The sequence below is a fragment of the Microtus oregoni genome, unplaced genomic scaffold (assembly GCF_018167655.1).
Source record: "Microtus oregoni isolate MIOR12 unplaced genomic scaffold, Mior012 000011F_ref0000422, whole genome shotgun sequence".
NCBI classification, from domain to species: domain Eukaryota; kingdom Metazoa; phylum Chordata; class Mammalia; order Rodentia; family Cricetidae; genus Microtus; species Microtus oregoni.
In genome coordinates this window covers 30,030,716-30,050,741 of record NW_024543070.1, presented here as the reverse complement: position 1 = coordinate 30,050,741, position 20,026 = coordinate 30,030,716, and the positions used below count along the sequence as shown (strand labels likewise).

The following is a 20,026-nucleotide window of genomic DNA, read 5'->3' as shown; positions in this document are numbered from 1 at the left end:
GCTTCAAACCCCTGCACGTGAGGGTAGAAAACTGGAGAAAATAAACAAAGCACATAAATCAAGCTTTGAAGGAGAAAAAAATCTTCATTTAGAAGGATTTTCTCTTTTTTTCAATGAGGAGTATAAACACTGTATTTTCCAGGAGAAATATTTGGGTACAGAGAAGAGGTTAGTGCCACACAGTCTGAGTGTGTGCGCGCGCGGGGGTGTGCACGAGGGTGTGTGTGTGTGTGTGTGTGTGTGTGTGTGTGTGTGTGCTGTGCGTGCGCGTCCGTGGAGAGGGGCGGGGGAGGCGGATGAGGAGGATGAGATCATAGCTTCAGGATCCTCAGGAAACCCTGGTACAGGCAGCAGCCAGCCTCCGCTGTGCCCACATGACCCACAACTCTGGCAGCGGACCCGGCACTTCCAACATTACTAAATAATCAGAGAGCGGTTCCCACTCAAGGCCCACACCTCCCTGCAGACGATGGACACCTTCTAAGAGTTTGGCGAGTGGGTGACCCAGGCGCCCGTCCATTGCAAGGTGTGTGTGCGCGGTGACGGCTTCCTTGACGGCTCGGGGTGGGGGAAAACTCAGGGGTTCAAAGGGTCGGGGTGCGAGGCTAGGAGTGGGTTCAGGGATTTTGCTGTAGCGCTGTCCCTAACCCGGATCCTTGGAGCCCGGGAGGCGCCAGGACGCGCGGCGCCTCTGCGCAGGGACCAGGGCGCCCTAGCAAGGGCAGACGCCTGGCAAAGTCTGGAGCCTCGGCGGCGGGGAAGGGCTGTGCCCCGGTGCCCACTCGCGGGGTTCCCACCTGTGCACCCGCGCCTGGCGTGTGCGGAGTACCGGGACTGCAGCAGGCGCCTCCCAGGGCGGCGGGGCGGCGCCTTGGGCCCGCGGGGCGGCGGCGGCTGCGGCGGGATGCGCGTGGCAGAAGGATCCCCGCGCTGCAGCCCACCCGAGGCCAGGGTTGCCCACGGTTCCCCGCGCCCTCGCCGCGGGATGAGGTGTTCTGTTGGGATCTGCCCTCGGGGTCGCCGGCGTGGGCTGTGATGCTGGGAGGCTGCGTGGCCAGCCCCCGCCGGGGATGGCACTGAGGCTGGGGAAGTCTGGAGAGGAGTGGGGGAGGCCGGGATTGACCGGGAAACCCGCGCGCCGGTGTCTCCTGCGGCCGCGTGGGGCGGGCTTTGCAGTGCGGCGCGGGGCCGCGCGAAGCGCTAAGCACGAGTGGGCAGTGGGGACTGCGGGGCTCCCTGTCTGCCTCCAGCCTTCCTAGCCTGTTGCCCACTTTTGAGTTCTGGGCTGGACAGAGGACAGCCGAAATGTTCATTCTGGTACCCAAAGTGGGAGGTAGGGAGAGGACTCTGTCCATTGCCCAAAGCCAAACAGAGGAGACTGGCAAAGGCATGCTGGGACGCGGTATCATTAGGGCTTGACCTTACAGTTTTGCTCTTGGACAGCCTTGGGACATGGTGTCTTTGGGAGGATAAGGGTGGAACTTGAAACAGGGCATGGAATGTATACTAGCAATAGAGGAGAACCCTAAAGGGTTTATTCTTGCTCCTAAACAGCTTCTGAGTTGAGGTTTGCCTTAAAGGCTTCTTTTTACCGCTCATCACTTCTAGTGTTTATTCTGATTTGTGTCTTTTTGACATAAATATTTGTATTGTTGAAGTATACGTAGTTATTATTATTACTTTGCTTATTTCATTATCTCCACATCTTAAACAGTTCAGTATTGTTTAATTTATCATGTTTCTTGGTTCTTCGACTGGAGTAAGAGGTGGGCTGAATTATAGCAGCCACCTTTCCCCCACAAAGGCTATTCAGGCAAAATAGCTTCCCCGGGGTTCCATCGTTCTTACCTGTCAGAGCCCATTTAGCTTAGGGGGAATGAACAGTGACCTAAAACTTCCTGAAAATGAACCCCTTCGTTGGGTACATGCAGCACGACTGATTTCTTTTTATAGTTTTAGTGCCATTGAGTAGTTTACTTTTGACACAAAGTTTCCTAGAGTTATTATAGATCAATGCATGGAACAGCAATGTTGAAATTCAGTAGTTAAGACTTATCACTAACATAACTACCATCAGGTAGGCGACTCAAGCTATGTGTTTGCTTACAATTAGGGATAAGCCTCCCGAGTTATCAGTCTATTTGTTTAAAAACTGGATTTTCTATACTTGACTTTTTTTTTTTTTGCTCTTCAGAACACCATTTTCATCTTGCAGAATTTTTAATCAGTTCCATTATCTGTAATGCAATCAATCTGACAGGTTTGGGCACCCAAGGAAAAGAGTTATGCAATTCTCTTTCAACTGCCACTGATGAAAAGAGAGGCTGTATTCTGAGGGCATTTGTGTATGCCCGCGCTTTTAACCAGTTGTCTGTACTGTCTACACAATTATGTAAAAACGAAGACGGAAATCAAGTTTTCTCACTAGTTCTGAATCCACACGCTTTAAAGCTTCTCCACTTGCTTGAAATGAACCATGATGAAAAGAAAAGTCTCCGTGGGCTCAACCCCAGAATCACATGTTTAGAGAGCATTCCTCACTTGAGCTTATCACAGAGATTTTATAAAATACACTGTTGGGGACAGATGTTCTCTTTAAGTCTTCATCTGTTATTTTTAAAGTAAATGTAATTGCTTCTCCAAATAAAAAAAGTTCCAACTTGTTTTGACATTCATGGATTGCCTTTCATTCTTGCCTTTTTACTTGAATTAAATTCAGTTTGCATAATTTTAAACTCACACTTTCAAAATTATAAGTAAAAGATCCTAAAAGCCAACTGAATTATGTGACCATGAAAACCAGATCTGTAAACACGAGACATCACCCAACTCTCCCTTGGCTGTCCCTCCTGTCCCTGCCATGCCTGGATTATGTCTAGATGTTTATTTGTGAACATTGGAATGCAACGTTGAGGTCATAGCATTGCGTGCCACCAGAAACAAATGTCTTAATGTTGAACCTGAATTTTCTTTTTTGTTAATTTTTTCTTTTTTTTAGAAACTTTTTTTTATTTTATTGAATTTTTTTCTCACAGAATATATTTTTATTACTGTTTCCCTTCCTTCTACTCCTCCTAGTTCCCATTCCTCCCTTCTCATCCAGATATACCCCCTTTTCTGTCTCTTATTGGAAAACAAACAGGCTTCTAAGGGATAATAATAAAATATAATAAAATAAGATAAAACAAAAACTAATAATAAAAATGGGACAGAATAAACAAACAGAAGGAAAGAGGATAAGAAAAAGCATAGGAAACAGACATAGATGCTGAGACTTGTCCCCAACTTAGGAATACTATTAAACCAGTGAACTAATAGATGCACCACGAACCTACAGGGTAAAAAGAGGGGAAATCAGAGGAAAATAAATATGTAAATAAAATGAAATATAAATAAAAGTAAGATGTTTTTAAAATTCTGACACAACATGACATTTTCAAAATCCTTATCTAAATTGCTATGTGTTTTGAAGGCATAAATTCCCCCAGTTCTTATCAGTGTCTTCTCTTCACTGATTCAAAAATATTCCTGCTTTATGATTTCTGATACTTGTTTCAGAAGCTGCATTCTCTTGCTGCTTTTGCGTCGTGTGGGCTTTCTGACCTGACTGTCCAGTCACTGCCCCAACCCTCTGGTTTGGGAGGATTTGGAACTGCCTCTCTGTGGGGAGAAGAGTGTCCTTCATACCTGCTGCTGGGTAGGGAACAAGAAGGAACACTGAACAACTGGAGGAGTCAGGACATGTGAGCACTGGCCCATCAAAGAAGCAGCTTTAACAAGATCATTAGGAAAGTGATCTTGTTAAATAAATTATTGTGTTCAAGTTGAAATGTTTGCCGAGTGGCAATGTGTGTTAGAGGATTCCTAGATAGGTCTTGGAAGTCAAAATAGGACAGAGAAAATAAATGAAAAGTGACAGTATTTGGAGAGGAGCCGTGTGCCAAGTGTTGATCAAGGCCAGTTTTCGTGTGTGTGTGGTTTTTTTTTTTTTTTTTTTTTTTTTTGCAGTGCTTGCAGCGCAATTTTCTGAATCATTTTCTGAGTCAGAGACACGAGTCTTCCCTTGGTTATCATTTTCTGAGTCAGAGACTTGAGCCGTCCTTTGGTTATCATTTAAACTTTTCCTCATTCTGCCCTGTGGACACCGCATGGGTGACAGAACTCCTTCTAGTCCTCTTCAAAGCATATGGAGAAATTGCTGCCTTTATTTGGTTATTACCCCCATTCCCAAAAAGCTATGTAGGTTGAATCAACAACAGTCTTTTCCTTTCCTTGCAGAAACCAGTGCTCTCAAACTAAATGGTGGTTTTCGTTTTTGTTGTGGTTAAGGTCACAAAATGTCTCAAATAGAATTGTAACTGAGTCATCACTAGTCCCTAAGATTTGCTGAAATGGCCAAGGGCAGCATAGAGGTGGGGGGGTGGAATGTTTGTGTTAAAGAAAACATAATTCTAACATTTATCATTTTCTGAGTTGAATATTATCCTATGAGTTCTGTAGAAATTAATTGAAGTTCCTGTCTCAAAATAGCCACATGTCTGTATTTGTTGCAATTATCTATCTTTATTTAAAGAAGGGAAAGTTGAAGCATAAGAACAATATTTATGAGCACAGTCAAAAGAGTTAGAGATGGGCTTCACATTTGAGGATTGAGGTTCCAGGGTCCATTTCCATCTGTGTTGGAAAACATGACTCCTAATTTTTTTCTTCAATTATTTCCTTTAATAAAATTTGATTGAAAGAAAACAATGCTTTTTGTGTCAACACATTTTGCCCGATGCTTAACCAGTTAAATATGTATAAAACAGAATCAGTGTATATATAATGCTTAGATCAGAAGGGATGAGTGCCAGATAGTGAAAATTTTCTCATTTTATATTATGTGCATGCTTAAATTTAAAACATGGTCGCTTGAATATTAGAAACACCAATGTTCTCAAATTTAAGAATGCGACATTTAGCATCTCAAATTATTGGAAACTATCTATAATATCTAGAGCTTCTGTAACTAGGAATAAACCCAGACTTCGCCATCACTTGTGCTATTTTCCCCAGTGTCTGTCTAAACTAAACACTGCAAAGAGACTAGAGTACAACATAAAACTTCCATTAAATTACCTTGATACAATGAAAATGACTCTGCTAATTTTTGCATTGAGATCTTTTGACATAAATCAATGTAATTGTTGTGGTTAAAAAGTGGAGGAAATTAGGCAGTTTTAAATATTAAGAAAATAAGGTTAACCTAATTCTGTGGAATGTATCATTAACAAAGAGAAATGATAATTGGCTAGACATGGTAATGTAATCAAAGGTCTTTGCTTAGCATTCAGGGATAAATGTTAGTGAACGTCGGTGAGCAACTGATATGACTTCCATCAAGCATGATCTCATGAATGGTGAACATGTATAGTGTTTGTGTCTCTTCTTTGAAGTTCTTGGAAATGCTGAGAGTTATAGTCATATTTTCAGTGACTTATGTATCCCTTGGAAGCATATAATACATTATCTCTTTTTGTGTTCTGCTTATACAAAGCCTGGTATCATAAAGCAATTATGGCTCTCATTTATTTATTATAGGTACATTTACCATAAGTAATTTATTCACTGTAAACAAAAACATATAAGACTTGATTTTTTTCATTTTACTTTTTTAATGCCTTAGATTAAACAATGCTATGGATAACACTTATGAATAATACATTAAATGAAATTTAAAGTTTTATGCTACAGTACAGTGTCCTATTGTAAGCGTTTTGCACAATTATGCTATGATAATAATGATTGAAAATGACAAAGATTTATTTTTGCCAATATTATAGTCCATCATGATCAATGAGAGATTCTATTTCCCATTTTTGTCATTGAAGTATACAAACTGATTAATCCCTGAATATCGTTATAGTTTATAATGATACATGCAGACCATGTTTAAACACTATAAGTTGGTAAAGTCTTCCAACAGAAAGTGATACTGAAGAATTCTTATGTTTTATTGGTCAAGAAAAGTCATGTGACTATATCTAGGCCTCCTACCCCCCCAAAAAACAGAACAAAAACTTGATTATATCATACCCTTGCTAAAATAAAATAAAATTTGAGTGGATACATCTAATGGGTACCACATAAAATTAGTGAGTTTCCTTCATCTAATGTTATTTATTATTTAACATAAAGGTAGATTTATTAGTATATGTGTTTTAGAACTTAACAACTAGACTTTATTGGTTCCCAAACTGTTAGTCATGACCCCTTGGTGTGTCATGTATTAGATATCTTGCAGATCAGATATTTGCATTATGATTCATAACAATAGCAAAACTATAGTGATGAAGAAGCAATGAAATAATTTTATGGTTGGAAGTCATCACACCATGAGGAACTATATTAAAGAGTCACAGCATAAGGAAGGTTGGGAACTATTAGTTACTAGAGTATTTCTTACATAAAACCTTCAGTGAAGAGGGAAAAGGGTAAACCAATTGTGAAATGCATGCTGCCATTATTTTCTAGCAGGGATTGCCTTTAGTCATGGAATACTAGTAGAGTCATGGAATACTAGTAGTTGCTTAGTGAATGCGTAAGTTGACCTATCTGATAGCCATTGCAGGCTAAGAACAACTCTAAGACTGTATAGAGGACAAAGTCTGGGTCTACTGAACTTCTTTAATTATGCCAACCTTATATAGAAATTAAAACAACTGTGTAACTTCACCAATATTGACAAACTCGTACTACCATTTATTAGTTATTAAAAGAAATTCATGTAAAATTCCACTTCATTCTATGGCTGTACTCTTTATTGAAAGATATAACTTGCATAGTTATAATGCAACCAACTCGCATTTTAGCTTAACTTTTTAATTAAGATAATTCAGCAATTGCCGTTGTAAGGAACAATACACAAAGAACCTATTGCCCCATTACCTATCTCCCCAGTCTTTCAACATCTTGTATTAATTTGCAAAACCGTAACGCTATGTTGAAGAAGAATTTTGACACTGATATAATGATAAGTAGATTTCATCATCATGTGGCTAGCTCTTGTTGTGCCTTCATGGCCATAACAACTTTACTCCAATTATTTCCCTCTCTTAGTTCCTTGAAGTGAATAACTTATTTTCCATTTCTACAATTTTGCCATTTGTGGAAGGTAATATAAATAGAATTACACCATATGGAACTTTAGGGTTTGCTTGTACACGCATCAATACATTTCTCTGAAGATTTGAGAAGATTAAGTATGTCTTGAAAGCTTTGTACTAATAAAATCCAATACATGCTCTTTATTTAAACAAAAATAAGATATATTTTTTTAAAAGCTTTCTAACTTTTATGGATAAGTAGCATTTTGTGGCATGCATGGTGACATGGTTTGTTTAGACAGTCAACTGCCAAAAATACTGATTTTTTCCTCAGGTTTTGGCTACTATAAAAACTACTGTGACTCTCCAAATACATCTTTTGTTTGAATATAGTTCTTATTTTGGAGACAAAAATACTAGGCATAACTTGCCTTTTTATTTGAAACTATCAAATTTTTCCAAGAGGAATTTATACTGTTAACAATAATGCATAAGGGACTGATTCTGAATCTTCACCAAGATTTGTTGTTATTGTTATATCTATTTTGACCATTATGTTAGGTGAGTAGTGATGTCTTATTGTGGTTTTTATTGGCATTTCATTAATGTCTAATGATATTGACTATGTTTTCATATCTTGAAATTATTTAGTTGGATCCTTTCCACTTTATTCTCAAGTTTCTTCAGCTACTCTAGTTTCCTTGTTTTGGCATGCAAATTTTAGAATTAATTGTCTGTATTGCCAAAAATCATTGACAATCTTTAGGTCATACATTACTGAGGAGCTAATGATAATGAATAATTGCTGGAAGACGGAGAATTATTATTTTTAAAGATGTGACCATTGATAGGTTTCCCACACTTCATGGATGACCGCACCTCTAATACATATGGCCAACAGAACTTCCTGGGTTACAGAAAAAACAAAGTCACAAAGTTCTGAGGCTGACATGTCAGAGGGAACATAGAGTGGGAAACTGGGGCTGGCATCATGCTGTATTGTATATATGCAGGAATTTCTCAAAAATAAAGGCAGAATCCATGATCAACTAAAAAGCAGCAATAGACAATCCTATTTATTAAATCAAGTGTTTTTATTTGTGTGAAAAACCCATTTCATTTCTTCATTATTTTTGGTCTTTCCTCAATGGTTTCTTTCCCATTATTCTTTTCATTCTTTTCTCACACAACACATTCTAACCGAAGTTTTCCTCACTCCACTCCTCCCAGTCCCTCCACTCCCCCTTTCTCCCAGTCCCCTCCCCAACCTTCTTTCTTTCCCCAGATCCACTCCTCCTCCATTTCCCTTCAGAAAAGAACAGGTGTCCCAGGAATATGAACTGAACACAGCAAACAAGGTACAGTAAGACTTATTATTTAAAAAATCTCTATATTCTTTTATTGCAATAATATTCATGACCATTATTGACCTGCATTATCCCTTTGTGCTGCTGTCATTAGTACTGGTGTCAAGAGAACAATTGCCTCATAAATTAGTTGGGATGCTTTTCCTTCTTTGATATTTTCTGAAAGAAAATATTTATAATTGCTGTTCAGTTTTTAAAAAATTAATGCAATTCCCATTGGAGCAAATTGAGTAAGAGGAGTGTTTTTCTAACAGACTTTAAAATAGAAAAACAATCTTTTTTCTTTTTTATACATTTTTAAAAACAAACTTTTCTCATTTTACATATCAACCCCAGTTCCCTCTCCCTCCCCTCCACCCACTCCAACACCTTTCACCCCCCCCCCCATCCACTCCTCAGAGAGGGTAAGGATTCCCATGGGGAGTCAACGAAGTCTGTTACATCACTTGAGGCAGGACTAAGGCTCTCCCCACTATATCTAGGTTGAGCAAGGTATCCACCCAAAGAGAATGGGCTCCAGAAAGTAGTTAGAGCACTAGGGATAAATCCTGGACCCCATAACCAGTAGACCCACATACTGCTACAGCCACACACTATCACCTACATTCAGAGGGCCTAGTTTGGGCCAATGCAGATTCCCTCACTTGACGTCAGTCTATAGCCAGTGAGCTCTCACTACCTTAGGTCAGCTGTTTCTGTGGGTATCCCCATCAGGGTCCCGACTACTTTGCTTATATTATCACTCCTTCCTCCCTTTGACTGGACTCTGGGAGCTCAGCCCAGTGTTTCGCTGTAGATCTCTGTATCTGCTTCTGTCAGTGGCTAGATGAAGATTCTATGATGACAATTAAGGTAGTGATCAATCTGATTACAGGGGAAGGTCAGTTCAAGTACCTTCTCCACTAATGCTTAGGGTCTTAGCTGGGGTTATTCGTGTGGGTTACTGGGAATTTTTCTAGTGCCAAATTTCTTGCTAACACCACAACAGCTCACTCTATCAAGATATCTCTTTCCTTGCTCTCCCTCTTTGTACTTCCACCATCTGAACATCATGTTCCCTCATGTTCTCCTTCTTCCTTCTCTTCTTCTCCACCCCCACTTTTGCTCTCCCTTCTTCCCCAACCATCCTTCCAATTTTCTCAGGAGTTCTTGTCTATTTCCCCTTTCCCAGGGGGATCCGTATTTGTCTCTCTTAGGGTTCTCCTTGTTACCTAGCTTCTCTGGGATCATGGACTATTGACTGGTTATTCTTTACTTTACATCTAATACCCACTTATGAATGAGTACATACCATGTTTGTCTTTCTTGGTGTGGGTTATCTCACTAAGTATGGTTTTTTTTCTAGTTCCATCCATTTACCTGCAAATTTCAAGATGCCATTGAATTTTTATCGCTGAATAGTACTATATTGTATAAATATACCACATTTTCTTTATCCATTTTTCGGTTGAGGGGCATCTAGGTTGTTTATAGATTCTGGCTATTATGAATAATACTGCTATGAACATAGCTGAGCAAGTATCCTTGTGGTATGAGTGTGTATCATTTGGTCATATGCCCAAGAGTGGTATTGCTAGATCTTGAAATGGATTGATTTCTAATTTTCTGAGAAACTACCATACTTATTTTCAAAGTGGTTATACAAGTTTGCACTCCCACAGGCAGTGTAAGAGTGTTCCCCTTACTCCAGATCCTCTCCAGCATAAGCTATCATCAGTGTTTTTTTTTTCTTTTTTTTTAAATTTATTTATTTATTAAGGATTTCTGCCTCCTCCCCGCCACCGCCTCCCATTTCCCGCCCCCTCCCCCGATCAAGTCCCCCTCCCTCATCAGCTCAAAGAGCAATCAGGGTTCCCTGACCTGTGGGAAGCCCATGGGCCGCCCACCTCCATCCAAGTCTAGTAAGGTGAGCATCCAAACTGCCTAGGCTCCCCCAAAGCCAGTACTTGCAGTAGGATCAAAAACCCACTGACATTGTTCTTGTGTTCTCAGTAGTCCTCATTGTCCGCTATGTTCAGCTAGTCCCGTTTTATCCCATGATTTTTCAGACCCAGGCCAGCTGGCCTTGGTGAGTTCCCGATAAAACATCCCCATTGTCTCAGTGTGTGGGTATACCCCTCGCGGTCCTGAGTTCCTTGCTCGTGCTCCATATTGGCATCTTCCTGAATATTAACCTTCATCAGGCAATGAAAGAAGACAGAGACAGAGACCCACATTGGAGCACTGGACGGAAATCTCAAGGTCCAAATCAGGAGCAGAAGGCGAGGGAGCACGATCATCAGTGTTTTTTATCTTAGCCATTCTCACTGGTATCTCAGAGACATTTTGATTTTCATTTCCCTGATGGCTAAGGATGTTGAGCAATTTCTTTAAGTCTTTCTGTTGACGATTCTCTGTTTAGATCTATACCTCATTTTTAATTGGATTATGAGGTCTTTTGATGTCTAGTTTCTTGAGTTCTTTATATATTCTGGAGATGTATCCTCTGTCTGATGTGATGTTGGTGAAAACCTTTTCCCATTCAATTGGTTGCCGTTTTATCTTATTGACTGTGTTTTTTGCCTTGCAGAAGCTTCTCAGTTTCAGGTGGTCCCATGTATTTATTGTTGCTCTCAGTGTCTATGCTACTAGTGTTATATTTAGGAAGTAGTCTCCTGTGTCCATGCATTTAAGGTTACTTCCAACTTTTTTCTTCTATGAGATTCAGTGTGGCTGGATTTATGTTAATCCACTTAGACTTGACTTTTGAGTAAGCATGGGCATAGATATGGATCTACTTGAATTCTACTACATTTTGACATCCAGTTATACCAGCTTTATTTGTTGAAAATGCTTTCTTTTCTCATTGTATAATTTTACCTTCTTTATCAAAAATAAGGTGTTCATATGTCTGTGGATTAATATTCAGGTCTTCGATATGATTCCATTGGTCCGCTTGTCTGTTTTTATGGCAATTCCAAGCTGTATTCATTACTGTAGCTCTATAATAGAGCTTGAGACCTTTGAAAGTTCATTTATTGTAAAGATTTTTTTGGCTATTCTGGGTTTTTGTTTGTTTTGTTTTTCCATATGAAGTAGAGTATTGTTCTTTTGAGGTCTGTGAAGAATGTGTTGGGATTTTGATAGGGATTTTATTGAATCTACAGATTGCTTTTGGTAAGATGGTTGTTTTTATTATGTTGATTCTACCTCTCCAAGAGCTTGGGAGATCTTTTCATTTTCTGATATCTTCTTCAATTTCCTTCTTCAAATACATAAAGTTCTTGTCTCACAGTCTTTCATTTCTTTGGTTAGTGTTACCCCAAGATATTTTATGTTCTTTGTGGCTATTGTAATGTTTCTTTGATTTCTTTCTCATTTTTTTATCATTTATATATAGGAGGGCTACTGATTTTTTTAGTTGATCTTGTATCCTGCCACATTACTAAAGATGTTCATCAGCTATAGGAGTTTCTTGGTATAATTTTTTGGGTTACATATGTACACTATCATTTCATCTGCAAATAGTGAAAGCTTAGCTTCTTCCTTTCCAATTTGTATACCCTTGATATACTCTTGTTGTCTATTGCTCTAGTGAGAACTTCGAGTAGACTATTCAATAGATATGGAGAGAGTAGACAGTCTTGTTTTGTTCCTGACTTTAGTGAAAATGCTTTGAGTTTCTCTCCATTTAATTTGATGCTGCCTGTTGACTTGCTGTGTATTTCTTTTATTATATTTATATATGTTTCTTATATCCCTGAATTCTCCAAGACCTTTATCATGAAGGGGTGATAAATTTTGTTGAAGACTTTTTCAACATCTAATGAGATATTAATATGTTTTCCTTCCAATTTACTTATATGGTGAATTATATTGATAGATTTTTATATGCTGAACCAACCCTGCATCTTTGGGTTGAGGCTACTTGATAATGGTAGATGATTTTTTGATGTGTTCTTGGATTCAGTTTGCCAGGATTTTATTGAGTATTTTTCCATCAATGTTCAGGAGGGAAATTGGTGTGTAATTCTCTTTCTTAGTTGAGTCTTTGTGTGTTTTAGGTATCAGGGTAGCTGTAGCCTCATAAAAAGAGTTTGCCAATGTTCCTTTTGTTTCTATTGTATAGAACACTTTAAGAAGTATGGATATTAGCTCTTCTTTAAAGTACTAGGAGAATTCCACCATGAAACCATTTCTCCCTGAGCTTTTTTTGTTTGGGAGACTTTTGAGTACTCTTTCTCTCTATCTTTTTTTTTTTTTGGAATTATAGGTCTATTTAAGTTGTCCAACTGGTATTGGTTTAATTTTGGTATGTGGTACCTACCTATAAAATTGTCTATTTCTTTTACATTTTCCAATTTTGTAGTATATAGGTTTTCGAAGTATGTCCTGAGGATTCTCTGGATTTCCTCAGTGTCTGTTTTTATGTCCCCCTTTTCATTTCTGATTTTGTTAATTTGGATATTCTCTCTCTGCTTTTTGGCTAGTTTGAATAACAGTTTGTTGATTTTCTCAAAGAATCAGCTCTTTGTTTCGCTGATTCTTTGTATAGTTTTCTTTGTTTCTATTTTATTAGTTTTAGCCCTCAATTTGATTATTTTTTGTCTTCTATGCCTCCTGGGTGAGTTTACTTCTTTTTGTTCTAGAGCTTTCAGGTGTGCTGTTAAGTCGCTAGAGTAAGATTTCTCCACTTTCTTCATGTAGGCACTTAGTGCTGTGAGCTTTCCTCTTAGCACTGGTTTTATAGTTTTCCACAGGTTTGGGTATGTTGTGCCTTCATTTTCACTGAATTCTATGAAGTCCTTAATTTCTTTCTATTTCTCCTTGATGCAGGGATGATTCAATTTAGCATTGTTTAATTTCCATGAATTTGTAGACTTTCTGCAGTTAGTGCTATTATTGAATTCTAATTTTAAACCATGGTGATCCAATAAGATATGGGGATTCTTCCAACTGTTGGTATCTGTTGAGGTTTGCTTTGTTACTGCATATGTGGTCAATTTTAGAGAGGGTTCCATGAGGTGCTGAGAAGAAGATATATCCTTTTGTGTTTTGGTGAAATGTTCTATAGATATATGTTAAGTCCATTTTAGTCATGACATCGGTTAATTCTCTTATTTCTCTGTTAAGTTTCTGTCTGGCAGGCCTGTCCATTGATGAGAGTTACATGTTAAAGTCTCCTATTTCTAGTGTGTGGGGTTTGATATATGATTTAACCTTTAGTAATGTTTCTTTTACATATGTGGGTGCTCTTGTATTTGGGGCACAGATTTTCAGAAACGAGACTTGTCTTGATGGATTTTTCCTGTGATGAGTATTAAGTGTCCTTCTCCATCTCCCTTGATTGATTTTAGTGTGAAATCTATTTTTTAGATATCAGGATATCTATACCAGCTTGTTTCTCAGGTTCATTTGATTAGAAAATCTTTTTCCAGGTCTTGAGGAAGGTTTTTTCCTAATTTTCTGAGATTTCGCCACACAGACACCCAAAGGGGTTGTACCAGCTTGCATTCCCACCAGCAATGCAAAAATGTTCCCTTTTTCCTACAACTTCTCCAGCATAAATTGTCATCAGTGTTTATGATCTTGGCCATTCTTACAGGTGTAAGATGGAATCTCAGAGTTCTTTTGATTTGTATTCCTCTGATGACTAAGTAATACCACTGTTGGGTATATATCCAAAAGATGCTCAATCATGCCTCAAGGACATGTGCTCAACTATGTTCATAGCAGCATTGTTTGCCATAGCCAGAACCTGGAAACAACCTAAATGCCCCTCGACCAAAGAATGGATAAGGAAAATGTGATACATTTACACAATAGAGTACTACACAGCAGAAAAAAGAACGACACCTTGAATTTTGCAGGAAAATGGATGGAACTAGAAAACATTATTTCAAGTGAGGTAATCCAGACACAGAAAGACAATTATCATATGTACTCACTCATAGGTGGTTTTTAAAAATAAAGCAAAGAAAACAAGCCTACAAACCACAATCCCAGAGAACTTAGACAACAATGAGGATACCAAGAGAGACTTACATCTAATCTACATGAGAAGTAGAAAAAGACAAGATCTCCTGAGTAAATTGGGAGCATGGGGACCTTGAGGGAGGTTGAAGCAAGGAGGGGAGAGACAGGGAGGGGAGCAGAGAAAAAAATGTAGAGCTCAATAAGAATCAATTTTAAAAGAAAGAAAAAAAAAAGAAAATCTTTTTCCCAGACCTTTACTCTGAGGTAATGTCTGTCTTTGAGGTTGAGATGTGTTTCATGTATGCAGCAGAAGGATGGATCCTGTTTTTGTATCCATTCTGTGAGCCTGTGTCTTTTTATAGGTGAATTAAGTCCATTGATATTAAGAGATATTAATGACCAGTGATTGTTAATTCCTGTTATTTTCAGTGGTAATGTTTGTGTGTTTCCCTTCTTTGGGGTTTGCTGGTATGAAGTTATTTGTTGCCTATGTTTTGGGGATGCATCTAACTTCTTGGGTTGCAGTTTTCCTTCTAATACTTTCTGCAGTGGTGGATTTGTGGATAGGTATTGTTTGAATCTGGTTTTGTCATGGAATATCTTGTTTTATCTTTCTATGTTGATTGAAATTTTTTCTGTGTATAATAGTCTGGTCTTGCATCTGCTTCTTTGGTGTTAGAATATTTAAGTCTTTCTGTTCTAGGACCACTAGGTTCTGGTGTTGCCATATTGCTCTTTAGAGTGTTCAATGTATTCTTGCCTTGGCGCCTACCCATCTCTTCCTCCAATTGATGCAGGCAATGTTGTTTCTCTTGGTCCAGTCCTGGCAGTTGGTGTCTATGTTTCAGTGATCCTCTCTTGGCCAGATTGTTTTAGCTTCTGTCCATGGCTCAGGGAGATACTCTTGGTCCATTCTGTGCAGTCACTATCTGTGGCTCAGGGAGCTGCTGAGGTTTCGGGGAATGGGTGGGTTTGGTGGTAGAGTGGAATATGTAGATTACAGGGTCCAGTGCAGGATGTTGGAGTAGCCTGCCTTCAGGAGGCTTTCCTGCTGGCAGGCTAGGGCATCTGAGTTACAAGAGGGAATGGTTTGGATTTTTGCCCCAGGACCTAGAGCCCAGAGACTGGGTTGTCCAGCTTGGGGGGTTGGTCACTCACTTCTTGTTCTGCTCTATTCACTTGCAGTCTGTATCCCAGAGATTTACTGAGGTCACGGGGGATGAGAAGGTTTGGGTTCTGAGTAGAACTTGAGGATTACAAGGTCCAGTGCAGGGGTGTTGTGGCAGCCTGTTTGCAGAAGATTTACCTGCCAAGGGTCTGCGGTTTTGCCAGTTGTCCAACTGAGGTGCTGGTCACTCACTTCTTGGTTCACTCTGTGTAGTCTCAATCTATGACCCAGAGAGCTGCTGAGGTGGCATGGGTAAAATCAATCATTTTAATACTTATGTGGTGCTGATCGATGACCAACTTGACAGAATCTAGAATCACACAAGAAACATCCTATACAGATCTGAGAAGGATTATCTAAGTTAGGTTACGTGAGATGGAAAGATCCACCCTCAGTGTGTGAGGCTGAGGTCCCACACCAAGTTGAAAGGAAAAAGTCAGGCAAGCACAAACATTCATATCTTTCTGACTGTGAATGGAATGTGGACAGTTGTCTTGAGCTCTTCACACAATGACTTCATGGTATGATGGAGTATAGCCTCAAACTGTGAGCCAAGACAAACCCTTCATCTTCCCAGTTGCTTCTTGTCAGCAACTTGATTTTTGGTTTTTGATGACAGCGGTGAGAAAATTGCAAACTAGTTCATTGTCCTAGTGCTGTCATAGGAAACTTCTACAGACCGAGTGGTGTAATTACCATAAAAATCTTCATGCTGGGTGGTGGCAGTTCATATCTTTAATCCCAGCACTTGGGAGGTAGACAAAGGCTGTTCTGTGAGTTCAAAGCCAGCCTGGTCTACTAAAGAGTAAGTTCTAGAACAGTCAGAGTTACACAGACAAAACCTGTCTTGAAGAAAGAAAGAAAGAAAGAAAGAAAGAAAGAAAAAAGAGAGAGAGGAAAAGGAAAAGAAGCAAAAGAAAAGGAAAGAAAAAAGAGGAGAAAAAAAAAGACAAACATTTTCAAAGTTCAGGAGGCTGACATCCATGATTGAGCTGTTGGTCTATTATTGGTTGGTCTTGAGGTCTCTCAGTTTGATTAGCAGTCTTCTCACGAGGTCATTTTGCGTACATACAAGCAGCCCGGGATTCTCTGCATAAAGTCTCCTATTCCCAAATAGACACACATCACAGCGCATTAGCATCTTCCATAACAACTAAACTTTACCTAAAACACCTCTTCAGAGCACCTTCCTCAAGGTACTGTCACATTCTGAAATGCTCGAAGTTAGGACTTCCTGGTGGAGATGGAGCATGATGCTCAATAAGGCAAGATTATTCACTTGTTCTTCATGTTGTGTTATTTGTGGAAATTTAAATTATTGAGGAATTTGTCCACTTTTTGCAATTTGTCAATAGCATTTACGTAGAATAATTCAGAGGCTTTCGAATATTATCTTGAATTCAGGAGTAATACCCTTTTTTTTTCAAAATGTAGTTAATTTGCCTTTTCTCTTCTTGTAGCCTTATCAGAGGTTGTTCCAATTTTATTTATATTGTAAAAGAACATACTGTTTCATTTCCTATTCTCTGTTGGTTTTCAGCTTTTTGTTTCACTGAAATTTTCCCTTTTAAATAATTTTCCCATTTTTTGTTTGAGTTTATATTGTTCATGTTTTATAATTCTGGTGAGAAAAATATAGGTTATTAGTTTTAAGTGTTTTCTACTTGTCAATTGTATACATTCAGTGCTGTAAATGTCTTGTTAATTTCCTCTTTGGCATCTGTGTTGTTTAGAAGTGTTGCTGCATGCCTCTCACTTAGAGACTTCCTGATATTGTTCTGGCTTGTCTTTCTCATTTTATCCGTGATGGTCAGAGAACACACCTCCTAGGATTTCCATTCTTCTATCTTTGCTGATGCTTATGTTTTATAATTTTCTAATAATTCTTGACTGAGTACTCCCAGGTATGAAGCTTACCTTGGAGTGTTAATCAATAGACCAGGATTCACACCATTAAAGAAAACTGGCATTCCGTGTCCCAGAAGCCATAAAATGCCGATAGCTCTGCTGAGGCCTATTTTATGCCTGAACATGTGACACATTTTTGTGTATTGTCCAAGTTGGCAAAATGTATTGATTGGACACCTTCAGTGGGGCCATCTATTGACACATTAAATCATGTTGGTTGGTCGTATTGTTGTAATATCTCTATTGAGTTTCTGTTCATTGTCTTACTGATGAAAAAATACACAATACCAAGTTTTTTCTTCTTCAAGTTGTATTGATTTCGATTTGCTTATTTCGTAACGGTTATTTGTTGCATACATACTTACGGCCTCCTAAACTTTCCAGACGTACTGACAGTTCATTTATTACATAATATTCTTTTATGTATCTAGTACAATTGTGCTTTCCTTGGATCTCTACTTTGTTGATATTAATATAAGCTCTTTTTCTTTTCACTTGATAGTTTCACATTCATTTTTCCATCTTCACACTTTGTACATCCTTAAGTTATGATAGACTATTTAGGTTATTTATAAATAAATAGGCTGGGTCATATTTTTTTATTTCTGCTAATCTATCTTTTAGTTTGTTAATGTGCCATTAGTATTTACTATAAACAATCACCTATCAGTCTATTGTCTTAGCTTCTGTTTGTTCTTTCTTTTTATTTTGTCTACTAATCTTTATACCATTTTACTGGTTATTAGGATACATTTAGAATTTCACTTTCTTTGTGTAAAGTATTGAAAATACAGATTTTATAACTGTTTAGTGATTTGCTAAGCACTATATCATATTTATAGAAGATTTCAACGCTATTGTTATTATTTTTAAAGTTGAGTAAAGTATAAAAGACTCACATCCCTCTACTACATATATCATTTTTATGTTGACTATTTCCTTTTATATATTTAACACTTCAGAGAGAATCACAGTTTATGCTTAAATTGTGAGCATCATTTAGAAAGTTCAAGAAGACAGCAAAATATTCATCTTATTTAGCAATAATTTGCTTGCCATGTTCTTTTAACTCATCATTTATGTTCTAAGATTCTGTATTCCCTGTTTCTGTTCTGTTTGTTGTTTATTATATGTGCTGTATGTATGTGTGCGCATCTGTCTGAACAGGCCAGAAGTTGATGTGTCTTCCTGAAGAGTTCTCCGCCTCATCACCTTGCCTCCTTGTCTTTGCAGACAGAGTCTCTCACTGACAGTGTTCACAGGTTAGCTAGAGAGGCTTGCCAGAGAGCTCTAAGCATGCTACTGTCTCCTACAGACATACATGACCTTGCATGGATTTTTATATAGCTGCTGAGGATCTGGACTTAGACTCTTAACTCTTCTCTATCTTTTCAGTCCAATCTATTATTCAGAGAACTTCCTTAGACTTTTCCTCAAGAGATTTACTGTGTTCCTAATTTTAAATACAGAGCTATAGAAAATTAGCAATTTTTTGTTTCCCCTTTCCTTTTCCTCCCCTTACACCTTCCCACATATTCTTACTCTTTCAAATCATGGCCTCTTTTTCATTAATTGCCATTTCATTCAGATATGTATATACAAATATATTTCTAAATATAATCTGCTCAGTCTATATATAATGTTACTTGTCTGTATGTTTCCAAGACTAACTGTTTGGGTGTTATCTTCCCTGGGGAAGAATATTTCTCCCACTTTCAGCATTTCTTAGGTGCCTGCAGATCTTTGTATAGATCTAAGGTCTCTTAGTGATCAATATACACTTTGGCATGTCTATTGTCCTTGTTCAGGTCAAGGACAGGATAGTCAAGTTCGTGACACTTTACATCTATAGACTTTGATGATACTAGGAGGCACAATCTCACCGCAAACTCCATGACCCTCTTGCCCTACAGTCTTTAAAACCCCTCTTCCCAATGTTCCTTGAGCTTTAGGTGTGGGAGTGTTTCATACATGTACCCATAGGGATTGGGCTCCACAATTCTGCATTTTGATTGGTTACAATTTTCTACAATGGTCTCCATAAGTTGCAAAGAAAACATTTCCTTGATGGGGGGTGAGTACTACACTATATGTGTATAAGGACAAATATTCAGAATGTAATTAGGGATTATGCTAAATCCCTAAAGTGGTGATTGTAGGTTCTTCTCCAAGATCCATGACTTTATTCATCCTGGGTAGTTAGCTAGATTTCCAGTACCAGGCACATTCTTCCTCCTTTTGGGTTTATAATCCAATTTGAGAGTTCTTGGTTACTGCTAAGGTGTGTGTGTGTGCCATTATTACACCCTTACAGTTATTGTGCCTAAGGCTATCATTTAAGAGCAAGCCAAGTCCTCTAGTGACAAAATAATTGTCATTTTATAACAAAAACTGTTGGTTTCTCCTTGGTCCTGAAAGGTTTTGATGATGAATCTACCCCATCCTTGTTGGTTTTCTCCTATAGAAAAAGTATCATCAACCCCTTGTTTAAAAAGAGATTTTTGCCTCCATTTTTCATAGATTTCATGCTGTTGTACAATGGA

At 38.5% G+C, this 20,026-nt stretch overlaps 1 protein-coding gene across 1 annotated transcript in view; it reads left to right on the top strand.

Annotated features, from left to right (window-relative positions):
- The first annotated feature begins 325 nt into the window (after positions 1–325).
- Positions 326–20,026, top strand: part of LOC121453642 (dystrobrevin alpha) — a 361,338-nt gene continuing 341,637 nt past the window's right edge. The window contains exon 1 of the mRNA XM_041660545.1: positions 326–526. The gene's annotated coding sequence lies outside the window, so the exon portion shown is untranslated. The remainder of the gene's footprint in view (positions 527–20,026) is intronic.